This window comes from Eriocheir sinensis, chromosome 27, assembly GCF_024679095.1.
Source record: "Eriocheir sinensis breed Jianghai 21 chromosome 27, ASM2467909v1, whole genome shotgun sequence".
Classification (NCBI taxonomy): domain Eukaryota; kingdom Metazoa; phylum Arthropoda; class Malacostraca; order Decapoda; family Varunidae; genus Eriocheir; species Eriocheir sinensis.
The window spans coordinates 2,991,130-3,015,899 of record NC_066535.1 but is presented as its reverse complement, the minus strand read 5'-3'; the positions used below and the strand labels follow the sequence as shown (position 1 = coordinate 3,015,899).

At 43.9% G+C, this 24,770-nt stretch overlaps 1 protein-coding gene across 3 annotated transcripts in view; it reads right to left on the bottom strand.

Moving 5' to 3' along the window:
• The window catches only part of LOC127003993 (nuclear RNA export factor 1-like), a 34,137-nt gene extending 9,963 nt beyond the window's left edge, over positions 1 to 24,174 (bottom strand). Inside the window, exons 1-3 of one of the 3 annotated variants that reach the window (XM_050871139.1) lie at positions 23,958 to 24,174; positions 13,437 to 13,578; positions 4,491 to 5,864 (exon numbers count right to left, since the gene is read on the bottom strand). The gene's annotated coding sequence lies outside the window, so the exon portion shown is untranslated. The remainder of the gene's footprint in view (positions 1 to 4,490; positions 5,865 to 13,436; positions 13,579 to 23,957) is intronic. The other 2 variants (XM_050871138.1, XM_050871137.1) reach the window with 2 other exon arrangements.
• Positions 24,175 to 24,770: the final 596 nt, after the last annotated feature.

Here is a 24,770-nt window from a genome sequence, read left to right as displayed (position 1 = left end):
CTCATTTTGTCACTCATCAAGGACAATATGCGTTGATTTAGTCACAATTACGATATCTACAGTTCATTAGGAACATTTCCCTGGCTACTTAGCATCACTGCATGCAACATAATTTTTTTAAACGTCCTTTTTCTCTACAAAATATTGACCAATGGCATCGTTTCACTTTCTTGTTTCTAATGATGACGATGATGTTTTCGTACCAGAAAGTTCTTACTTATCCTACAGTGATGCTTTAATGTCGTCTGTGTTACAGCCCACCTGGCAGCCTTACCCACAGGAAGCTCAAGAAATCGTCATCACCGTAGCCCTAAGGTGGGGCAGAGCGGTGTGTTTACCTGTGTCTCCAGCCCCGCCGCGGCTTGCACCACACCCCTGATTCTTGCCAAGAATGGGGGGGGCCCTTCTTGAAAATCTGATGTGCCAGAATTTTGCAAGATTTCTGTAATTTTTGATCGCCAGATGACGACTGAAAGTTGTAGTTGCCTGTTGCGCCTACCGCCAACGCGGTTGGAGGAAAAAGGCCCAGTGTGATAACAGCTTGAGACTCTATTCCCATTGTTTTCCGCTCTGAGCGCTCTTGTCTTGCGGCAAACAATGGAAACCCATGCTCACGTCCACAACTCGTACAAAGAGGATGCCCGTACATCAAGTCACTGCTTGTAAACCATGGCATTTTTTGTGATTTTCTTTCGCTCATAAATCAAAACGCTCGTAAACTAAGGCACTCGTAAACTGAGATATGGCTGTACAGATATTATCAGTGAATTTAAGTTTGTCTTTGTGCACCATTTCATTTCTCATATGTTGGTATATAATACATGATGATTATTTTAGTTTTATGGCTTGAATATAGGTACAATCAGTGGTGGCATTTAAAAATTATTGCGCGTGGCAATCATGGATTGCCGCGTGGTGCACTTTCAGTGCCACCGGGGCGAAGAGGTTAAGAAAATGTTGATAAAGAAATATATATATGGAATAATGAAAAGGAAAAGGAAAAAGGAAGTTTCAAAGAAATTTTATAATAGGAAAGAGAAACATAGAGATGGAATGTGAGGTTGTTCAAGTAATAAGAAAGAAAGAAGATTTGGTTAGAGAATGGCAGAAATTAAAAAGTGTGATAATCATGGGTGTTAAAAATGAGAAAATCCCACTGAGGGCACAGAGAGATATGACATCAATAAAGTGAAAAGAAATACTGACAAGCTTAGATGAAGAAGCCGGAAGGCTGACAGAAGAGGTGGACAAGGTGTCAAGACTAGGAAAATATGAGGAAGGGAAAAATAGACCAATTAAATTGAAGTTAGTCACAAACGGCAAACGAGGTGGTTATAAGTCGGAGTGGAATACTAAAAGGTATAGATCAATATAAAGAAACATACAAAGGAAAAATATGAGCATAGAGGAAAGAGTTAAGATGAGGGAAATTGTAAACGAAGCAAATCATAGAAATGAAGAAAGAACAGAGTCAGAAAAAGAAAGTTTTTTTGGAGTGTGAAACAATAGAGTGAAGTGGTGGATCAGGAAGAGGGAAGAGGAGAACAAGTAAAAAGTAACAACAATAGGGAAGAAATGGGACCGAAAAAGCTTAGGTTAACATACACTAATGTTGATGGACTTATATATAAAAAAAGCTAGAATTAAAAGACTACCTGTACAAAGTTAAACCAGATGTGATGTGCATCACTGAAACAAAACCAGCAAAAGTTACAGAAATGGTGGGAATAGCAGAGTGCAATTACAATTTACATAGAAAAGACAGAACTGGAAAGAGTGGTGGAGGGGTGATGATATTGGTCAAAACAGACTTAAAAGTGATAAAAGTGAGAACAGGACCGTAAATATGGAAATTTTAAGTGTTCTATTACAGTTGAAATGGGGTGAAAAACTGACAGTAATGGTGACATGGGCCCCCACACACAGCAAGCTGGACAAATGAAATTTTTATCAACCTGTTCAAAGGTACAAGTAAAGCTTTAGATATTGTAAGAAATAGCCAAAAATGTCAAATGGGAAAAGTTTGAAGTGGAAGGTGAAGAAAATACATGGGGAGCTAAAGCATTAAAATTGGCCACAGAAAACCTCATGACACAGTGGGTAAAGGAAGAGGCGAGATTTAGAGGAGAGGATGAACCAGCAAGATTGGACTTAATTTTCACTAAAGGAATAGACTTGTTAAGTGAAGTGAAACATGAGTGCCCACTGGGAAAATGTGACCAAGAAGTATTACAAATGGAAATTAATGAAGAATGCGAAGAGATTAGATTAGAGAACCATAAAAGAAAAGAAGAAATTACAATAAAGCTCGGTATAATGATTTGTGAGCTTTTTTTGGAAGTATAAATTGGTCAGAAATGAAAAAGCTGAGAAAAGTACTACAACAAAAATATGACTATTCCTTAAAATTTATAATAAAGGTGTAGTAAAGTGGGCACCCTACTATGTAATAAAGAAAAGAGGGAAACATGAGTGGTTTAATACAAAATGTCTGGAAGCAAAGAAGAAAGATACAGCATAGAGAAACTTAAAAAGGAGAAGGAATGCCATAAATAGAGAAAGCTATAGACAAGCTCAAAATGATTACACCAAAGTGAGGTGAGAAGAAAAAAGGATAAAAATATAATAGAAAAATGTAAGGACCCAGCAGAGGGCGCTCGGGTGGTATACAGCTGTAGCTCGCCAGCGGATGCCATTTTGCTGCCAGAACAGCCCTCAGAGATCAGAGATGCCATTTTTTGCCCAGAACAGCTAGTAAACGCCATCAGAAGATCAGCGGACGCCATTTTGCTGCCAGAACAGTTAGTAAACTCAAGATCAAGATCAGCAGACTTTTTTTTGCTGCCAGAGCTAGTCAGCGGCCTCAAATTTTGCAAGACCACCTGCTCAAATGGTGGGATGATGACCTTATAGATTTTATTTTTTTATTTTTTATTTTTTTACAGTACAGTAAAACCTCACCATTTGCGCGGCCTTAATTTGCGGCCATCATCCCACCATTTGAGCAGGTGGTCTTGCCATTTGCGCACCTCGCCGCTTTGGTAACGGCATCTCACTGGCAGCAAAATGACGTCCGCTGATCTTGAGGACGTTTACTAGCTGTTCTGGCAGCAAAATGGCGTCTGCTGATCTTGAGGACATTTACTAACTGTTCTGGCAGCAAAATGGCGTCCGCTGATCTTCTGATGACGTTTACTAGCTGTTCTGGCAGCAAAATGGCATCCGCTGATCTTCTGAGGACGTTTACTTGCTGTTCTGGCAGCAAAATGGCATCCGCTGGCGAGCTACAGCTGTATACCACCCGAGCGCCCTCTGCTGCCAGTGAAGAACACTGCCAACGTACACAACATGTCGTTTCCCGCCATAACCCGATTGCCTCTCCTCGTCTTGTGGTGACTGCGATTATTCGATGACTACCGTCATTCTGCACGCAGCGTCATCGAAGCCTAAACTCCGGAAGAACCCGATGATGACCACAGAACAGGTGGAAGAAAAAAGTGAGAGATTGGCCGTGAGTATGGCGTGTTTCCTGCCAGCAGACCCTTTTTTTTCTTTTTTAATTGCTGGTAGGGGGGGTTTTGGGCCGTGACCACCCATATGTATTTTTCCCCATAGGTTATTAAGTTCGTCATTTGCGTATTCACCATTTGACAACCTTCAGACCGCCGATATGTCTGCAAATGGTGAGGTTTGACTGTAGAGGAAGCAGTTAAAAAAAAAAAAAAAAAAAAAAAAAAAAAAAAAAGCCCGCTACTCACTGCTCCTACAAAGAGTCAAGAGGAGTGGCCGAAAGATAGGTCAATTTCGGGAGGAGAGGTGTCCTGATACTCTCCACCTGAAAGAGTTCAAGGCGTAGGCAGGAGAAAGTACAGATGAAGGAAGATTGTTCCAGAGTTTACCAGCATGAAGGATGAGTAAAAATGCTGGTTAAGTTGTGCGTAAGGGATTTGGACAGTAAAGGGATGAGCTTGAGTAGAAAGTCATGTGTGGCGAGGCCGCGGGAGGGGGGGAGGCATGCAGTTAGCAAGTTCAGAAGAGCAGTCAGCGTGAATATATTGATAGAAGATGGAAAGAGAGGCAACATGGTGGCGGAATTTAAGAGGTAGAAGACTACCAGTAAGAGGAGGAGAGCTGATGAGATGAAGAGCCTTAGACTCCACTATGTCCAGGAGAGCTGTGTGAGTGGAGCCCCCCACACGTGAGATGCATACTCCATACGAGGGCGGACAAGGCCCCTATAAATGGAAAGCATCTGTGCTGAGGAGAAGAATTGGTGGAGACGATACAGAACACCCAATCTCGAGGAAGCTGATTTAGTGAGAGAGGAGATGTGAAATTTCCAGTTTAAGATTATGAGTTAAGAATAGACTGAGGATGTTTAGTGTTGAAGGTGACAGTTGAGTGTTGTCGAAGAATAGGGGATAGGTGTTTGGCTCCATGTATGCCTCCATTCCAGAGACAATCACCTCTGTGATGCGCTGGGCACTTACAGAGGGGTCTCGCTCCTGGAAGCAATAATCAATCCACGGGAAATGGAAAAGTACATCCACAGGTCGTCCCACCGAGCTGAAGTAAAATGTCAGAAGCATCGCCTTTTTGGTGGGTCCAGAGGATGTACAGGAGCGATAGGATAGGAAACAGAAATAAGGTTGTGATCAGTGGAGCCCAATGGAGAGAACAGTTCGACAGAGTAAGTAGAAGGGTTAGAGGTAAGGAAGAGGTCTAGTATGTTGGGCCTGTCTCCAAGACGGTCGGGAATACGTGCAGGGTGCTGAACCAACTGCTCTAGATTGTTGAGGAGAGCAAAGTTGTAGGCTTGTTCGCCAGGCTGATCAGTGAAAGAGGATGAAAGTCAAAGCTGGTGGTGAACATTGAAATCTCCAAGGACAGATTTCAGCAAAGGGGGAGTGGTCAAGATGTGCTCCACTTTAGAGTTCAATTAGTCAAAGAATTTTACATAGTTAGTAGAGTTAGGTGAGAGTTAAACAGCACAGATGTATTTAGTAATAGAATGACAATGAAGTCTTAGACAGATGGTGGAAAATTCAGAAGAGTCAAGGTCGCGGGCACGAGAGCAAGTGATGTCGTTGCATACATAGACGCAACATCCAGTTTTGGATTGAAATTTAGGATAGAGATAGTAGGAGGAAACAGAGTAGAGATTGCTGTCAGTAACCTCAGAAACCTGTCATTCTATTACTAAATACATATGTGCTGTTCATCTCTCACCTAACTCTACTAACTATGTGAGGAAGAGAAGGTGATTTTTAAAGGAGAGACGGTGCTCCACAGAATGAAAATTAGAACAAAGACTGCGAATGTTGCAGAAATTGATAAGAAAGAGGTTCAAGGAGTTATCAAAGACACCTTTCAAGTCGGCAGCCAGAAGGGAAAGGGGATAAGAAACTAAGGAAAAAAGAAGCTGAGAACATGATGAAAGTGGGTGACCAAGTCCATGAGGATACAAAGGAAATCTGTGGGATATTAAATGAAACCTTTCAGAATGTATTTACCCAAGAGACAGAATTTGAAGAGAGAGATGAGATGTGTCAAAAGAATGGAAAACATAAGTGGAGAAAGATAAGATACTGGGGCAATTGAAATGACTAGATGGTAAGAAGGCAATGGGTCCAGTTGAAACATCAGACCAAGTACTGAAAGCATGCAGTGAACAGTTAATAGACCCAATTCAAGACATTATTAGTTGTTCGATAAGACTGAAGAAGTCAGTGCAATGGAAGAGAGAACATGTGGTCCCATTATATAAAAACAGAAATAAACAAGAGCCTCTGAACAATAGACCTCTAACAAGTGTAATATGTAAACTGTGTGAGAAGGTAAGTAAAAGACAGTGGGTGGACCATCTGGAAGGAGAAAAGATAATAAATAGAGCCAATTTGGATTCAGACAAGGTAATCATATGTCACAAATCTAATGTTTTTATTCAAGAGTAATAGATATAGTACAGGAGAGAGACGCACGAGCAGAGTGCATATTTTTGGACCTAAAAAATGCATTCAATAAAGTTCCATATAAAAGATTGCTGTGGAAACTAGAACATAGAGGAAGATTAGGGAGAAAAATGACAGAATGGATGAAAAATTACCTGACAAACAGAGAAATGAGAACCATGTTGAAAGATGACAAATCGGCTTGGAGAAGGGTCACAAGTGGAGTGCCACAGGGATCAGTGTTAGCGCCAATAATGTTTTTAATATACATATACGTTATGCCAGAAAAAGTAAAGAGTTATGAGTATGTTTGCAGATGTTGCCTCACTGCTTAGATAAATAAGAGATGATGATGATTGTAATAAGCTGCAGGAAGATTTAAATAAGATATATTAATGGAGTAAAGAATGGAAAATGAGGTTTAACAAAAAGAAATGTCACAACTAAAATGGGAAAAGTAAAAATAGACCATGTGGAGTGTATAGGATGGGAGGGACAATCATCGACACAGTTAATGAAGAAAAAGACTTAGGAATCGTAATGCAAGATACACTGACCCCTGAGAAGCACATAAATACAATATTCGGAGAAGCGTATACAGTACCATCCCAAGTTTCGCGCTATCCAAGTATCGCGATCCTCGAGTTTCGTGCTTAGTCCTAAATTCTTACCATCCTGACTTTCACGCATTATCGCCTCGACTTTCACACTGCTTTGACATGTACAGGTCACATCTACCTACCGTCAGCGTCACGTGCGTTGCCTTAAGGCGGTGTCACACTGAACAGTTTTCTCTAAACGTTGGGGCTACTGGCAACCACCATTGCCCGTACACCCAACCGGGAGTAAGTTGTCGGTTACCCATACGGATGGAAAACGGTTGGGGATACTATACTCTGTTCACTCAGAGCGTGCATCTGGCTCCTAGTGGGGTTTCGCATCAACGCACGTGATAGGCTATCTGATCATAATCCTCGCTCACGGGCGCTGCTCGTGATTGGCTGTCCAGTTGTGTGCTCAGTTATGAGCCTCTCTGATGTTGTGTTTCTATATTATTTCCCGTAGCTCACCTATGCTATTTTGGTAGAAAGAAAAAGACATGGTAATGATTGTAAACATAAATACGTTTGTCACAACTCAGTAAAACAAAAAATAAAGAAACTATGGCGAGTATAATTGAAAGAACAATTCCGGAATGTATTCAGTCCTCCGTAGCATGAATAGCAGCAAGTCTCGTGCACGGCGAGAATCACTGCAATGGAATGCGAAATATTCGCTGTTTCACTTATATCACGGTTTTATCTATATGTAATCTGTTTACACCATCGTGTTCAGAATGCTTTCCATTCTACCAGAATAGCGCATTTTGTACAATAGGTGAGCTACAGGAAATAATATGGAAACAACACCAGAGAAGCCTATGACTGAGCACACGACTGGAACGCCAAATATGAGCAGCACCCAGGAGCGAGGATTATGATCAGATAGCCTATCACGTGCATCGATACAAAATCCTGATAGGAGCCAGATGCACGCTTCGAGTGAACAGAGTATAGCAACTGCACAGCTGTACGTAAACAATCAGAAAACGGCAGTTGCCGAGGAGTGAGGAGCAGTTGAAAATGGTCTGCCAAGAAACTCGTAAAGTGGACTGGCAGAGTTGCTTTGTTTACTATTTAATTGACATGATATGTGAACACCCCATGCTATGGAACCACAGTTCAAAAAATTATTCTCCATTCTATGAAAATTGTAAAAGGACTTCGTTTTCACAGCACAGTTCTCTGATGAGGTTTGGGTGAAAACACCTGTCATCCTGTCCTTGAAGCCATGATCATGCCCACAACTGCTTCTTCCTTTCATTTAACTGCAGCAACAATCCATAACTTGGGTAAGGGCAGCACAATCCACAACAGCTCTTACTTAAGCAGATGCCGCCATATCTATACAGGGCGACTGCTTTGTTTACATTGTGAATTCAGGCAATCGACCTTGGCCATGTGTGATGCACACCCGGAAAAGTTGGAGTTGCTGATTGCCCCTATCACCAACATGGTTGGAGGAAAAAGGCCCAGTGTGACACCAGCAGCTTAAAGGTGGTCACACAAGCTAGTTTCTCAGGAATTTTCCACCAAAATTATCTCCCGACAATTTTCTGCCGCAAATTTATCCTAAAGTTTGGTCACACGGAGGACTGTTGCATTCTGGGATATATCAGATGAAAAGAAAAACCAACAATGAATCCAGACGTTGTAGCGGTTGCTTTGTGGTGTTTGCTGAAGAAGAAAAGAAAGCATTTGTTGGCTCGTGAATGGTTAGCTCAGAGACAAAGGGAGAGGGTGTTATAGGTTGCTAACGTTAAATGCTACGAGAACTTAGCAGTGAGGACCCAGACACGATGAGGCAGTGGCTATACTTGGACAAGACTCAAGTCCAAGATCTACTCAATCTGGTTACTCCAAGCTTATCTAGCTTCATGGAACTCATTGTGGTACTGAAATAAACATGCAGATAGCTACTGGACTGATCAGCTGACACATTCTTCTTCTTGGGACCACAACTTGCCGACCTAGCGAGAAAATAACCAACATGCTGGCGACAGAGATTCTGACTAGAATTTTGCCAAGTTTCCCATGAAATGCAGCTGACTTTGGATCTCTGTACAAAATTCCTGAGAAACTATAGCATGTGGGACAGCGCCTTTAGACTCCCTCAGCTGGGTGACCACGTTCACACGTGCTGGGGTGGGATTCACAGAGATGCACGCTAATGGCCCGTGGTAAAAACTATGAACTATTGATTTAACTATCAACATTAACTTTAGATTCACAAAGCTTTCGCTTCATCATAGTTAGAGGTCACTGATTGGGTGAGCGCCGTCGATGACGTCATCGGACTCAGCGAATCACAAGCATGTTTTCAGAAGTGTCCGCCAATCGTAAGGCAGCCATCTTCAGCTGCAGCTTCAAAACAACTCATTCTCTCTTCACATTTTCTTCCTTTTTCTAAGGTAAGTATCTTATGAAATAACAAGGGAGTAAAGTGGAAAAAAGTCAGCTTTTCCACGGGCGGGAACAAATAAGTGCTTTTTCAGTGTTTTCAATACCCCGAGTTTCGCGATCCTTGAGTTTACCGTTATATCTTTGGAACAAAGCTAGCACGAAACTCGGGATAGTACTGTAGTTTGCTACAAAATATTAGAATGAGATTTCACTATAGCGAAACCAATTTAGCGAGTCCATTGAGGCACTGACTCCTGCAAGTCATTTCCTTCCCTCTGCTCTGACACACAGTCCCAATATCTATTCTTTCCTCTCATATTTTCTTTACGTTCTTGCATGTGGAGCCCGTAGGCTCTCTTGTTAGGGCCTGATAATTGGCCCCAGCCCGTTATGGCGCAGGCAAGTGCTTATAGTGGCGCCATCTTTTCTTGGCTCATGCTGCCCCCTGGAGCTCATTCTTGATTCACTGGACAGTTCTTCGACAGTTCATCTAGGGCTTGGGTTGATAGGTGGTCTTCAGGACAGCATTTGGGAAGTCTTATGCCACTCGGAAATGACTGAAAAATCCCAGGTAGTAGTGGCGGATTTGAACCCGTGTTGTCCATGACATGGCGAACATAGGGCCCACACGCTAACCACTCAGCCACTGCCACCTATAGCTAACATATGAGAGGAAGAGATAGGTGTTGGGACTGTTTCACAGAGTAGAGAGGAGGAAAGGACCTGCAGAAGCCAACACCTCAACCAACTCGATAAAATGGTTTCACTATACAGTACCCTCCCGAGTTTCGCACTTGCTTCATTCCGAAGGTATAACGCTAAACTCAAGGATCGCGAACGGGTATTGAGAACAATGAAAAAGCGCTTATTGGTTCTGACCCGTGGAGAAATGGACTTTTTTTTCTGACTTAACTCCCTTGTTATCTCAAAATACGTACCTTGGCAAAAGAAAGAAAACGGGAAGTGAGAACGGGTCGTTTTGAAGCCACAATTAACCCTTTCATTGCTAAATGTTCGCAGCGAGTGTTAGGCGTATTTGCTGGTGGCGCTAAATGCTCGCTGTGAGCTCCACCCGCACTCAAATCTCCCGCGTATGAGAATGTTCCAACACTAATTCTCACAACACAGGATTGCCAATTGGGTGGATTCTTCACTAAATTTGGTGGAAAATCACATCAGCCCAGTGCAGCAAATCTACGGACGAGTAACTGGTGGATGTTTTTGCCCAATATAGCGGCATTTTTGCATAGCTTCACCTATCACCTGACTGATTCTTTGACCAAATAGTTGTAAATATTGCAGTTGGCAATGCTCCGTTGCCAGAATCTGAAGGAAAGATGTCCACAGTTCCCTCAATACGGCTGATCATCCCACACGCACCAACGTAAGTGTTAACATTCAACACTCCCTGAACGTGCATGTACGTTCGCAAGAGAGGCATACATAACCTACTTCTATAGATCTGGACCTCCTCTTTCCAATGGCATTTTTGGTTTTTAGCTGTGATGAATAGTTTTTGAGATACAGAGGTTAAAAAAGACCCCCCATTGGGCTGCCCGACTGCGCCTGAGGGGATAGTCGTGTCCGCACAGCGCGCAAGGAAAGGGTTAAAGGGGCCTGCCTTACAATTGGCTGGAAGTTCTGAAATGTGCTTGTGATTTGTTGAGTCCGATGATGTCATTGACGGTGCTCACCCAATCAGTGGCCTCGCTGCCTTAAGGTGGTGTCATACTGACCGATTTCTTCCAACCGTTGGGGCTATTGCAACCGCAGTTGCCCATACAGCCAACCGGGAGCGAGTTGTCAGTTGTCCATAAGCTGGTGTCACACTGGGCCTTTTCCTCCAACAGTGTTGGCGGTAGAGGCAACCGGTAACTGCAACTTTCCTGGGTATGCGTCACATACGGCCAAGGTCAGATGCCCATGAACAAAGCAGTTGCCCTGTATCCACATGGCGTCGTCTGCTAAAGTAAGGGCTGTCGCGGCTTGTGTAGCCATTAGTTATGGACTAATTGCTGAAGTTAACCCCTTCAACACGAGGACACATATACTGCGTCCTTGCGTGCCCCGTACCATATCCGGGGACGCGCATACTGCATCCTGGTGCGCTTTAGCCAATATACGAGTTATTTTATCTTTATGCTTACATCTCAAAACTATCAATTAATTTATGTTTCTTTATGTGCACCATTTAATTCTGCATGTTTTCATATATAATACATGATGATTGTGTTGAGTTTTTGGCTGACAACTTGTTATATTCAATAGCGATATTTGAAATTTGGCACGCGCGGTGATCTCGGATACGGTGCGGGGCGCTATTTTGGCCCGGCTGTAGTGAAGGGGTTAAATGGAAGGAAGAAGTGGTTGTGGGCATGATTATGGCTTCAAAGACTGGAGGACAGGATAGTGTTTACCCAAACCTCATCAGAGAACTGGAAATTTTCAAGAATGTCACCCGTGAGACACTGTTGGACGAACCTATTTTTTCTGGTAGTTTTCGGTGTGCTACTAAATAATCTGCTAACTGTTTCTGTAGCAAATCATCAAATCACTAATATAATGATTAAGTTTTCAATGCCTGTTGTGCGTGCAATCACCGCCGCAGCCGCAAAAATAGCTCACAGAGAGGTTCAACTTGTTTACTGTTTCCATAATTCACTCACCACTCACAAAGATCACAAGTGGACAAACTCGAACAAAACCAGGCAAATAAATGTTTTTTCCTGCTGTGTATTCCCCCAGCGCGCATGCGTGATGGACAGCAGAACGACTTATTTCAGCGAGGAGATATTTCTTGCAACTCCAGCCCACATAGTGGACCACCACTGCCATGTCCCGCCCTCTGCCAGGAACACAACACCGGGAGTCCTTTTACAGTTTTCATAGACTGAAGAAAAAAAAGTTTTTTGGGGGGTGTTCTCTTGTCAATCAAATAGTAAACAAAGCAGCTCTGCCAGTCCACTTTACGAATCTCTTAGTGGGCCATCTCCCACTGTTCCCCACCCCTCAGCCACTGCCGTTGTCTGTTTCTTTACATACAGCAGTGCGATACCCACGTACCCACAACCGTTTTCCATTCGTAAGGACAAATAACTCGCTCCCGGTTGAGCATACGGGCAACTGCATTTGCCTGTATGGTTGGATGAAAACGGCCAGTGTGACACCGTCTTTTAAGGTAGCACGCATAACGTCAACGGTAGGTGGACGTGACCCGTACATGTCAAAGCAGCGCGAAACTTGGGGCAGTAATGCGCGAAATTTGGGAGGGTGAGAATTTAGGACTAAGCACGAAACTCAAGGATCACGAAATTCGGATAGTGTGAAACTCAAGAGGGTACTGTACTTAGATGAGGACATGAAGAAAATAAAAACAGCTGATGAGACCAAGATTAGAGTACGCAGCAGTTGTTTGGTCACCACACAGGAAAAAGGATATAAGGAAATTCAAAAGTATTCAAAAGATTGCACCTAAGATGGCACCAGAACTATCAAGTCTGTCATACGAGACTAGACTGGAGGAACTGGGCCAACAAACATTCAAAGAAAGAAGAGAAAGAGGAGACCTGATAGCGTTGTACAGGAATACAAGTGGAACGGATGTGTTGGATAGAAATTATTTAATCAAGATGGAAGGGAGGAGGTAACTAAGAGGACCCAGCAAGAAATTGAGAAAGGGAACTTGTTTGAAAGATAAAGAAGTAGTTTTCCATACAGGAGTGTGGGTACACGGAATGAACTAAACAAAGACATTGTGAAGCGGGCAGTATAATGAAAGAAAAGTTCGACAAATATAGATTGGGAGACAAGACTATCCAAGCCTGAACTCAGGCCCTGTATACTACAAATAGGTAAACACACACACACACACACACACACACAGTAAGAGGAAGAAGAAAAAGAAGTGAAGAGAAGAGAAGAGAAGAGAAGAGAGAGAGAGAGAGAGAGAGAGAGAGAGGCAAGCACTTGTATGTCTGTGTATTTCCAAGTGTTTTTCTGGTTACAAGTTACAATTTCAAGCATGTGACTTTTTTTTGCACAAAGAAAATATTATTTAGTTTGTATCGTCCATGGAGATCTGAAAACAAAAACAAAAACATAATTTACGAAGTTTAAATAACTAAGTTAAACTAACCAGGCTTCAAACTACATAGCATAGTCATCCACAACAATTTTCTAAATATGACAACCCAAAGAAAATGGCTAGCTGTCTTTATGGTCAACTAATTAGTATATGACAAATATAAATGTCATCAGAATGCACGCTGAGGGTGGCATGATGTGTTTATGCGTCATCGGATGGAAGAGGTTAAAATAGTGTTTAGATGCATAAGTGATTACTGTATATGTGTAGCTGAGGTAACAACAACAGCAAACTAATCCTGCAATCATATGTCAGCGACATCGTTCTTTACAGCTAGAAAACTGAGTAGAGTAAAAGGATAGTAAAATTTGGGGAAATGGGAAATAGTATACAACTTACTTCACAAGAGCATTTAGATGATAATTGTCCAATGTTGAGTAAGCTGCCAGGTGAGTTCTGTTGGGATGTGCCAAGCCTTAATTGTTATGGCTCTTTCCTCAAAGTCACTCGGCCTTTGTTTTCAAATGCCAACTGACTGTTACTGAAAATGAAGAAAAAATATGTTAACTACCACTATGAATGCTACCACTATAGTACCACCATTTGAAAAAGTCCAAAGGGGCGTCAGCCAGTATGGATCAGCCCTGCCACACACTCCCAACACCACTGGCTTCTTCTCTTATGTCAGCTATTTACTATCTTTAACTGAATTCAATTAAGCAGTCAGTCTCGAAATTAGTTGGCTACCCTCTCGTTAATAATCCCCCATTTATTCCTATGCTGTAGAATATGCGGGCCCTGATATTCGGACCATTATTAAAGAAGTTCGTGAGTTGAGCGAGAGGGAAAAGAGGAAGGACAGTATCATCATCAAAGGGCTTGCATTTGGGAAAATTTTCAGGACAGAATTAATCCACTCGTTTCCTATTTATGGCCGGAGTGAGTTGAACCAATCACACTTGTAGATATTGTGCCTATCTCTGCTTCCTTGGTGAAAGCCAAGATATCAAACGTCAGGGTGAGGCAAGAGTTACTGTCTAGGTGCAGTAAACTTTCTGGGAGTCAGTTTTCCAACATTTTCATCTCTAGGGACCTCACCTACAACCAGCGGGAAGAGCTGCGGAATAAACGGGCTTCTGCCCAGGCCATCCGAAACTCCCAGCTTGTTAGTTCTTCACACATTTCTAACAAAAGCTTAGCCTCTGTTGTTTTGCCCAGTCATGAGTCCCCTCATACTCCTCCTACATCTCAGTTAGTTGCATCCTCTGCCTCTAACCTTGAAGTATGTTCAAAAGATGGGAACCCTCAAAACAAACTCACATAGAACTTTCTTCTCGGCAAAATCTGGGTAATTCTTCTGTAGATAATCTCTTCATTACTTTTTTTCTTTTGAATCTCAACTGTTTAATTAATAAAGTTAACTTTTTGGCAGAGTTCGTTTCTAGTCACAGTATTGGGGTATGTTGTGTTTGTGAAACTTGGCTAACTTACAATGTTTCTGATCCAGTTATCAGTATATCGGGTTATAAATTTTTCCGAAATGACTCTCCCTTAAATCTAAGAATTCATGGTGTTGGGATTTACATTCGCGATGATATTAAAGTGGGGAAAATTTATTCAGATCATCCGAATACTGTTGGGGTATTTTTGCCTGATTTTGGCGTTACCATATTAGTAGTTTACAGGCCCCCAAGTAATTCTTTGGAAGATAATATTGCTCTTGTTTCATACCTGGAATCTTTCTGTGTTGGAAAAGAATTAATACTGGTTGGTGACTTTAATCTCCCCACTGTTGTCTGGTCCACTGAGGTTCTTTATTGCACTTCCTCTATTGATATTGGATTTCTAGATTTGTTTTCATCTTTGGGTCTTATACAGTGGGTTACGCAATGTACTTATGTCCGGTCTAATAATATACTTGACTTGGTCTTTACATCTGAAGATGATAGAATTTCCCATGTCGATCTAATAGACCCCTTTCCAGGTTGTGACCATTTTCCAGTTTTGTTTGAGTATTTATTTAGTTCTAATCCAAACATTAATAATGAACATAACAACTTTGACTTTTATAGTGGCAACTACACCTTGTTAAACCATCACATTTTGAATTTTGATTGGAATAATGAATTCCTTGGCTTAGATATTGAACAATCATATTTAAGATTTAAAAGTTTAATGCTTAATGCCATTCAGCTATTTATTCCAATTAAGAAGGCATCAGGAATCAGGAAACCTCCTTGGGCAAAATCTATACCTCTTTCTTTAAAACGGCATAAACGCCAAGTATGGTTGGAGTATAAGGATGCTCGGACAAAGTTTGGCAGATCTTCCCCAATAGCCTTGAGGTTGTGGCATTCTTTTAAGACAATATCTGTTCAATATAAAGATGCTGTCCATCAATCTGTAATTAAATATGAAAGATCTTTAGTTTCTCCCGGAAATCCTGATGTTAAACGTTTTCACTCCTATCTTCGTAGCAAGAAGGTTCAGCGTCCTACTATTGGACCGCTGTATGGAGATAATGGCTGGTGCGCTGACACAACTGACATGGCAGATCTTTTTGTTGATGCATTCTCTGGTGTATTTTCTTCTGCTGACTTATTGAATCCTTATCCTGTTCAGCATTGTGACAATTCATTTATATTTAATATATTTAGTTTTGATATTTTTAAAATTGAGATTATCCTTTCTAAGCTGAAATCTTCTGCTTGTTGTGGCCCTGATGGTATACCTTCAGTATTTTTAAAGAGATGTGCCCCCTCCATTAGTTATCCTTTGCTCTTGTTGTTCAGATCTCTTTTATCAATGCAAGTCCCATCAGACTGAAAAGATACTAATGTTATGCCACTGTTCAAAGGTGGAATCCATTCTGATCCCCTCAACTATAGACCAATCGGTTTGACATCATTGTGCTGTAAATCTTTTGAAAGAATAATTGTGACTCAACTTACTTCTTATTTGGATGATAATAACTTACTTTCACAGCATCAGTATGGTTTTAGATCGGGTAGATCAGTTTTCGAGCAACTGTTGTATACTTGCTCGTAATGAGCCAATAGGCTTTCTGTTGCCTGCGTTTCCATGTGACTCATTTCTATGATAGTGGTATATCAGTGGATATGATATTTTTTTATTTCATGAAAGCTTTTGATGTTGTTAATCAAAGATTATTACTCACAGTGCTGTCTAGTATTGGGATTGGGGGGTGTTTGCTGGGATGGCTGAAAGACTATTTGAGTGGGAGAAAGATGCAAGTAGTTGTCCATGGTAGTAAGAGTTATAGAGCGGATGTAAGCAGTGGTGTTCCCCAAGGGTCGGTAATTGGTCCCTTGCTTTTTCTCATTTACATTAATCATGTTGTTTCAGAACTAAATTATAAGTTTTGTTTATTTGCTGATGATCTTAAATTATACCTAGCTACTGAAATTTCTAAGTCTAACCATTTAATTTCTCACAGTATTTTGCAGAGAGACATCAACACTCTTTACAACACAAGAAGCTCTTGGGGTTTATCTTTCTCAGTTGGTAAATGTGCCAGAATGAACTTTTCTAGAAATTTCCTTTATGCTCCTGCTCCTTTACCATATTTTATTGGAAACCAACCCATACAAGATGTAGATAACTATAAGGATCTTGGGGTCAGGGTGGATTCCTCCCTAAAGTTTCATTTGCATGTGAGAGAAATCACTGGCATGGCTGGAGGCATACAGTACTCTAAAGGGTACCCTTTGCAAATCTCCTGATTTCATGAAGGCAGTTTTTATCTCGCATATTCACCCTATCTTGGACTTTGCCTCTGTGGTTTGGTTCACTGGTTATACAGGAGACATTAGGCTTTTAGAAAATGTTCAGAGGAGGTGGACCAAGAAAATTATCGGTTTCCATGATCTGCCATATAGTGAACGTCTCGCTAGATTGAGTCTTTATTTCATTAAAGGAAGATTAATTAGAGCTGATCTCATTATGGTGTTCAACATTCTGAAAGGGTTTTGTCCGACTCTAGGTCACCTCTTTGTTAGAAATCTCAACAGACACACAAGAGGCCACTCCTTTAAGCTTTTTGTTCCTCGTTACAAAACTGATGTTCGAGCTCGTTTCTTCTCAGTGCGGGTCATTAGCATTTGGAATAATTTACCCGAATCAGTTGTCGTGGTGAATTCTGTTAATGCTTTCAAACTGCATCTCTACACTTCTCTCGGTCAAATTTTGTATGATTTTGATTGACTTTGGGTTGTTGAGTATCTCTTTGACTTGTAAACTTGTGTCCTGTACTATGGCTGTGCTGTGTCTCCACTCGGGATTGCCAGCCTGACTATATTGTCTTGGCACTTACTCAAGAGTATTATGGCAGTTGTTTGTGTGGTCTTGGTGATGCCACATTAGCCAACCATCAGAACATCTAAAGGACAATCTACTTGCTGTCTTGGTTGAAGGCGTCACCTGATTCTGGATGGGGTTCTCCCCATCTAGGTAAGAAATCTAGGTAAGAATTTTCCCACATTCAAAGAACCTAACGCGATTTGTTGTTGTAGCCAGTGGTGGCTGCGGATCACAACTACCACAAGGGCACCGCAGCCAGCGAGGATCCAGGGAAGATGGAGGAAGGAGCAGAGGCGGGAGAGAAGAAGGAGGCTGCACCAGGGACGGAGAATAAGAGGAAACCAGCAGCAGTGAAGGAGAAGGAGGCTGAACCAGGGACGGAGAATAAGAGGAAACCAGCAGCAGTGAAGGAGAAGGAGGCTGCACCAGGGACAGAGAGTGAGAAGGAGCCAGAAGCAGCAGTGAAGGAGAAGGAGGCTGCACCAGGGACGGAGAATAAGAGGAAACCAGCAGCAGTGAAGGAGAAGGAGGCTGCACCAGGGACAGAGAGTAAGAGGGAGGCAGGAGCAGTGAAGGAGAAGGAGGCTGCACCAGGGACAGAGAGTGAGAAGGAGCCAGAAGCAGCAGTGAAGGAGAAGGAGGCTGCACCAGGGACAGAGAGTGAGAAGGAGCCAGAAGCAGCAGTGAAGGAGAAGGAGGCTGCACCAGGGACAGAGAGTGAGAAGGAGCCAGAAGCAGCAGTGAAGGAGAAGGAGGCTGCACCAGGGACAGAGAGTGAGAAGGAGCCAGAAGCAGCAGTGATGGAGAAGGAGGCTGCACCAGGGACGGAGAGTGAGAAGGAGGCAGAAGCAGCAGTGAAGGAGAAGGAGGCTGCACCAGGGACGGAGAGTGAGAAGGAGGCAGAAGCAGCAGTGAAGGAGAAGGAGGCTGCACCAGGGACGGAGAGTGAGAAGGAGGCAGAAGCAGCAGGGAAGGAGAAGGAGGCTGCACCAGGGACGGAGAGTGAGAAGGAGGCAGAAGCAGCGGGGAAGGAGAAGGAGGCTGCACCAGGGACGGAGAGTGAGAAGGAGGCAGAAGCAGCAGTGAAGGAGAAGGAGGCTGCACCAGGGACGGAGAGTGAGAAGGAGGCAGAAGCAGCAGTGAAGGAGAAGGAGGCTGCACCAGGGACGGAGAGTGAGAAGGAGCCAGAAGCAGCAGTGAAGGAGAAGGAGGCTGCACCAGGGACGGAGAGTGAGAAGGAGCCAGAAGCAGCAGTGAAGGAGAAGGAGGCTGCACCAGGGACGGAGAGTGAGAAGGAGGCAGAAGCAGCAGTGAAGGAGAAGGAGGCTGCACCAGGGACGGAGAGTGAGAAGGAGCCAGAAGCAGCAGTGAAGGAGAAGGAGGCTGCACCAGGGACGGAGAGTGAGAAGGAGGCAGAAGCAGCAGTGAAGGAGAAGGAGGCTGCACCAGGGACAGAGAGTGAGAAGGAGGCAGAAGCAGCAGTGAAGGAGAAGGAGGCTGCACCAGGGACAGAGAGTGAGAAGGAGGCAGAAGCAGCAGTGAAGGAGAAGGAGGCTGCACCAGGGACGGGGAGTGAGAAGGAGGCAGAAGCAGCAGTGAAGGAGAAGGAGGCTGCACCAGGGACGGAGAGTGAGAAGGAGGCAGAAGCAGCAGTGAAGGAGAAGGAGGCTGCACCAGGGACAGAGAGTGAGAAGGAGGCAGAAGCAGCAGTGAAGGAGAAGGAGGCTGCACCAGGGACGGAGAGTGAGAAGGAGGCAGAAGCAGCAGTGAAGGAGAAGGAGGCTGCACCAGGGACGGAGAGTGAGAAGGAGCCAGAAGCAGCAGTGAAGGAGAAGGAGGCTGCACCAGGGACAGAGAGTGAGAAGGAGGCAGAAGCAGCGGGGAAGGAGAAGGAGGCTGCACCAGGGACGGAGAGTGAGAAGGAGGCAGAAGCAGCGGGGAAGGAGAAGGAGGCTGCACCAGGGACGGAGAGTGAGAAGGAGGCAGAAGCAGCGGGGAAGGTAAGGCAGGGTGCAGCAACTCCAGAAAGTCCAGAGGAGGGCAAAGGAGCAGCAGCAGAGAAACAGGAGGTAGTAACTACACCAGAGGTAAGTGTGGAGGAGGAAGTTTCATCAACAGGCCCACCAGCGAGGAACAGGGAAGCCGCAGGAGAGACAACAGGGGTCCAGACAGGAGGGGAGAAGGGAGCAACAGGAAAGACGTCAGGGGTTAAGGAAGGGAGAGAAACAACAGCAGCAACCCAGACGGCAGGGGTGAGGAGAAAAGGAGCAGCAGAGGACAACCAGAAGAACGAGTCTGGCCAGCACTTCACCCCATGGGTCGGGGTGGGGAGCCAAACCTGGCAGAAGGTGCAGGATGGGCGGCGAATGAGAAGAAGGCCAGGAAAGCTGCAGCAACGGCTGTGGCTGTTCGGGGACAGCATCCTGAAGGGGGTGGGAAAGGAGATCCACTTCCTAACAGATGGCTTCTACAGGATAATGGACAGGACCGAAAGTGGTGCCAGAATAGAAAAAATCAAGGGCATAGTGGAGGAGCACCTACCGGAAATTCTACCAGATGACCTAGTCGTGGTAGAAGGAGGAGGAAATGGTCTAGAGACTGTGGGTGGGGAAAGAACGGTGCAAACGCTGAAGGAAATAGTCCAGCGAGTAAAATCACGGGTTCCAGGAAAAGTGCTAGTGATGAGTGTGCCGAGGAGGCGAAACAAGGAGGGCACAGCGTATGAGTGGAAAAGGAAGTGGGTGAACACACAGTGCATGAAAAAGACTGAAGAGTGGCAGTGTGACGGTCTTCAGCTCAGTGAAAATATGGCCTGGAAAAGAGTGTGGGCAGGAGATGGAGTGCATCTGTCCACCATTGGAAAAGTGTGGGCAGGCTGGAACATAGTGGAGTGGGCGCAGTACAGAGGAGTTGAACAGGAAAGAAAATAGCATGAGGCCATGAGAAGGCAGATGTGTTTCGCCTTCCTGAACACGAGAGGCTGGAATGAAGGGAAGTGGAGAATTTTGTTGAAGGAGAGTGAAAACATTGAAGTGATCGGAGTAGGAGAAACGGGGTGGCATGACAGGGTACAGTGGCAGGAAGGTGACTGGCTGTGTATAGGGAGAGGAAGGAAAGTAGGAGAGAAAAAGGGAGGAGGAATGGGTGTGATAGTGAAGGAGAGGGCGGGAAGGAAGGTAACGGAGGTAGACTTATTGGAAGAAACTGAGAAAAAGTTAGGATACAACAAGGGAGATCTGATCACAGTTAAGGTGACAGACCTGAAGGAAGAATGGTGGGTGACAATGGTGTATATGGGAGTAGAAGGGGCAGAAAACCGGGAGGAAAATAGGAAGCTGTACGGTGCATTAATGGAAATTAGCGGCAGGGTAGGAAAAGAAAAGTGGATTGTAATGGGAGACCTCAATGGACACATAGGCCTAAATAATGCACCAGTCAACAGAAATGGACACATGTTGCTAGAATTTGCGGAGTCAGCTAATTTGAAAATTAAGAACTGGGAGCTTGAGGACCCAATAACTTGGAGGGACAGAGGGGCAGCATCAGCTATAGATTATATCATGGCAAGTGAGGCAGTGGAGAAAAGCAAATGTAGGATATGGAAGGAAGAGGAGGTAGATATATCAGACCATATAATGATAGGTGTGACATGTGGAAAGGGAGGGAGGAAGGAACAGGAACAGGAGATGAAGACAGAGTGGAAGACAAAATGGGACACGCTGAATCCCGACTGGGAGAAATATAACAATAACCTAGATGGAAAGCTATGTAGGGAAATAGAGAAAGGCAACAGGACAAGTGATCAGTGGGAAAAACAGGTAAAAGAGGTAATAGCAGAGGAGGCAAAGATATCGATAGGTATAAAGAAGTACAAGGTAGGAAAAAGGAGACTGAAAGGCTGGTGGGATGAAGAAGTAGAAAAAGCAATAGGAGATAGAAAAAGAGAAAACAGAAGGCAAAGAAAGTTGCGGAAATTGACAGAGAAAGAAGGGGAGCAGCACAGACAGGAATGGGAGACGGCATATAGCAGTTATAGGAAGGTGCAGAAGGCGACACAGATCTTAATTAATAAGAAGATTGCTGATTGGGAGAGACTGCAGGCAGAGAAACTAAACAATCTACCCCGAGGAGAGAGAGAAAAAGAAGGGTGGAAAAGACTGAAGAGGAACCTAGGAGGGAAAGAGGTAGATCAGAGGGTGATACTGAAAACAGAGGGCAGGGAGACTGGAACAGAGGAAGAAATAAGGTCAGTAATAGAAAAGTACTGGAGTAAGGTAATCAAGATAGATACAGGGGATAGAGGAATAGAGAACATGGTGATCTACAGTGACAGAAAGGAAATGGAGGAGGTAGGAATAGAAATAGGGGAGGTAGAGCGAGCACTGAAAATGTTGAAGAATGGGAAGGCGGCAGGAACAGATGACATTATCGGAGAATTCCTTAAGTATGGAGGAGATGCAGTCAAGAAGGTTATTTTTAATATCTGCAAGGAGGTTCTGGAGGAAGGGGAGGTACCACAGGACTGGAAAAAGAGCAGGGTAACTCTGATACACAAAGGAGGGGGAAAGGATAAAGCAGAGATAGGAAATTATAGGCCAATAGCTATCATGAACACCATGGCAAAGGTGTTTGGAATAGTAATAAACGAAAAGCTTAAGAACTGGATAGAGACGCAAAAGGTGCTTGGAGAGGAACAGAGTGGATTTAGGAAAGGCAGAGGAGGGCTGGAAAATATATTTACCTTAAAAGAGATTATTGAAAGGAACAAGTTGAAGAAGAAGGAGTTATACCTAGTATTCATAGATCTTGAAAAGGCGTACGACACAGTGAACAGAGAAAAGCTCATTAGACTGCTAGGACATGTAGGTGTAGATGACAAGATAGTAAATATAATACAGAGCCTATATGAGGGAAATGAGGTGCAGTTCACGTTAGGAGACGCCACTACTGGGTGGTTAGAAAATAATGTAGGAGTCAGACAAGGCTGTGTGATGTCCCCGACGCTTTTCAACATGTACCTCGAGGAGCTGATAGTGAGAATTAGGAAAGCCGGGAAAGGAGTAGAGATAGGAGGAGAGAAGTTAGGGTGCCTGGCTTATGCTGATGATGTAGTGTTGATGATGGAGAGGAAAGAGGAGATGGAGGAGATCCTGCACATAGCTCAGGCATATGGGAGGGAGTGGGACCTGAAATTTAGTGAAAGAAAATGTAAGGTTATGGAGTTTGGTAGTGGAGGCAGTAACCAATGGGTACTAGGAAACAACGTGCTGGAGGTAGTCGATAAATATATGTACTTAGGAATGGAGGTTAGCAAGGAAGGCATAGGAGGGGAGAAACAGAGGAAAGTGAATGAAGGGAAGGCAAGGAGGATGTCAGGGATGATAATAAATGGAGGCAATAGAGTAGTAAACAAATATAATGTAGGGCGAAGTCTGTGGAAAGGAGTAGGTGTACCATATTGCCTCTATGGATCAGAGATAACGCACTACAGAGAAGGGGACATCGCACAGCTAGAAAAGGTTCAGAACACAGTAGGCCGGTGGGGATTAGGAGCCCCTAGGAGCACAGCGGTAGAGGCCGTCAGAGGAGATATGGGATAGAGTACATTCAAGGAAAGAATTGTAAAGGGCAAGTTAGGCTTCCTTAAGAAAATTGAAAAGAGTAGTGAGGAGAGATGGGCAAAGAAAATACTGCAAGAAAGTGGAAACAAGTCCACCTGGGGGAAAGAGTTAGAGAGGTGGAAAAGAAGAGAACACCTGAGGGAAGAGTGGAATGAAATGGAGATCAGGGATGTGAAGAAGGCAGTAGAAAGGAACGGACAAGTCAAATGGCAGGAAGGAATGAGTGGCAAGTCAACGCTAAAATGGTACAGTAGGAAACAGAAACCAGAGGGAGTACACTGGCATGTAGGAGACTGGGGGAGCAAACTATTGTTTAAAGCAAGAACAGGAACCCTGGAGGTAAACGGCAGGAACAGGGACGGGGGAAACCAGGACTGTAGCTGTAGGACAGGGCAGATGGAAACAGTAGAACACCTAATAGTGGAATGCAGCAACTATGAGAGGCAGAGAGGGGAGTTGGTGGCAGGAGTAGTGATGGTAATAGGCGGAGAGGAGTGGGCTAGGAGACTAGAGGAGGAAAACGGGGCGATCTGCACGGTGTTGGGGCTGTATGGAGACAAAAAGGAAACGGAAAGAAGAATGGTAAAGTTGGCAAAAGTGTTCCTCGCGCAGTGCTGGGAAAAAAGGGCACAAATGTCTGAATAAGTGAATATAAGTGGCTTTATTTCAGGTTAGAAAATTACATAACGCTGAAAAGAAAGTTGTGTGAATAAGAAGGGAGGAACGAGAGGAGGAGGACCTAAGAAGCGATACAAAGCGTTACAGGTCAAAAGAAGAACATAAATGGGTTTAAACCATCTTTGACAAACACCCTAATCGCTTCAGACTAAGTTTTGGGGCAAATAACAGAACACCAGCATATATACAGTATTCTTGCTTATTATAATGGCGCAATTAAGGCAAAACAGACTGAATCCTTGCTGCACACAACACATCCTGATGGTGAGGAAAGTGGGCGACGTAATTACATATTTTTCACCTTCGTGCACCTCTGAGAGCAGGATTCTAGTGTAGGGGCGCCGAATAACAGTAGCAGTAAGCAATGGCACAGAACACTCCCCGGTGGCTCTCCTCTCCGCGTGGGTTTGTTGTCCTTCACTCCCTGTTCTCCCCCGCCTGGCAGTGCGCAGCCCACTACCTGTTGACTCGACTGGCGTTCAACAAAGAAATCAACGATAATAAAAAAAAGAATTACTGTATGAAATCTGAAAAAGAAGAGAAGTTAAAATACAGCAGCAGCAGAACCCAAAATTAAAAAAATACTAGGAGTGTTATAAGTGCCGTTACAAAGGCGATAGTGAAGATGATTCCACAGACTTCCAAACACACAGACATACACAGAGAGAGAGAGAGAGAGAGAGAGAGAGAGAGAGAGAGAGAGAGAGAGAGAGAGAGAGAGAGAAATCGATGTTATACATACATACAAATACAGACAGAGACGGAATGGCCGTACGGACAGAAATACAGACAGCCAACAACATAAATAATAATAGTGCTGTATGACTAAAAAATTGCAAAATCATATCATATAGTATGTTAATCTCTCTATTTACTGTTTCTCCCTCCCTTCATTTACACCCAAGACGACAGTGCGGAGGGGGGGAGGGTATAGGTATCTCTCTCTCTCTCTCGCCGGGCCGAGGGGCCACACGTACACTGCGCATCACTATGTCATGGAATGCCCTCTCATTGCTAAGTTTAAGCCACGGGACTGCCTTGACCTGCCCCAGACAATTTGTTGGCTCCTGAACCATGATGTCCTCCCTGCTATCCTCAAAGAACACCCTCAGTT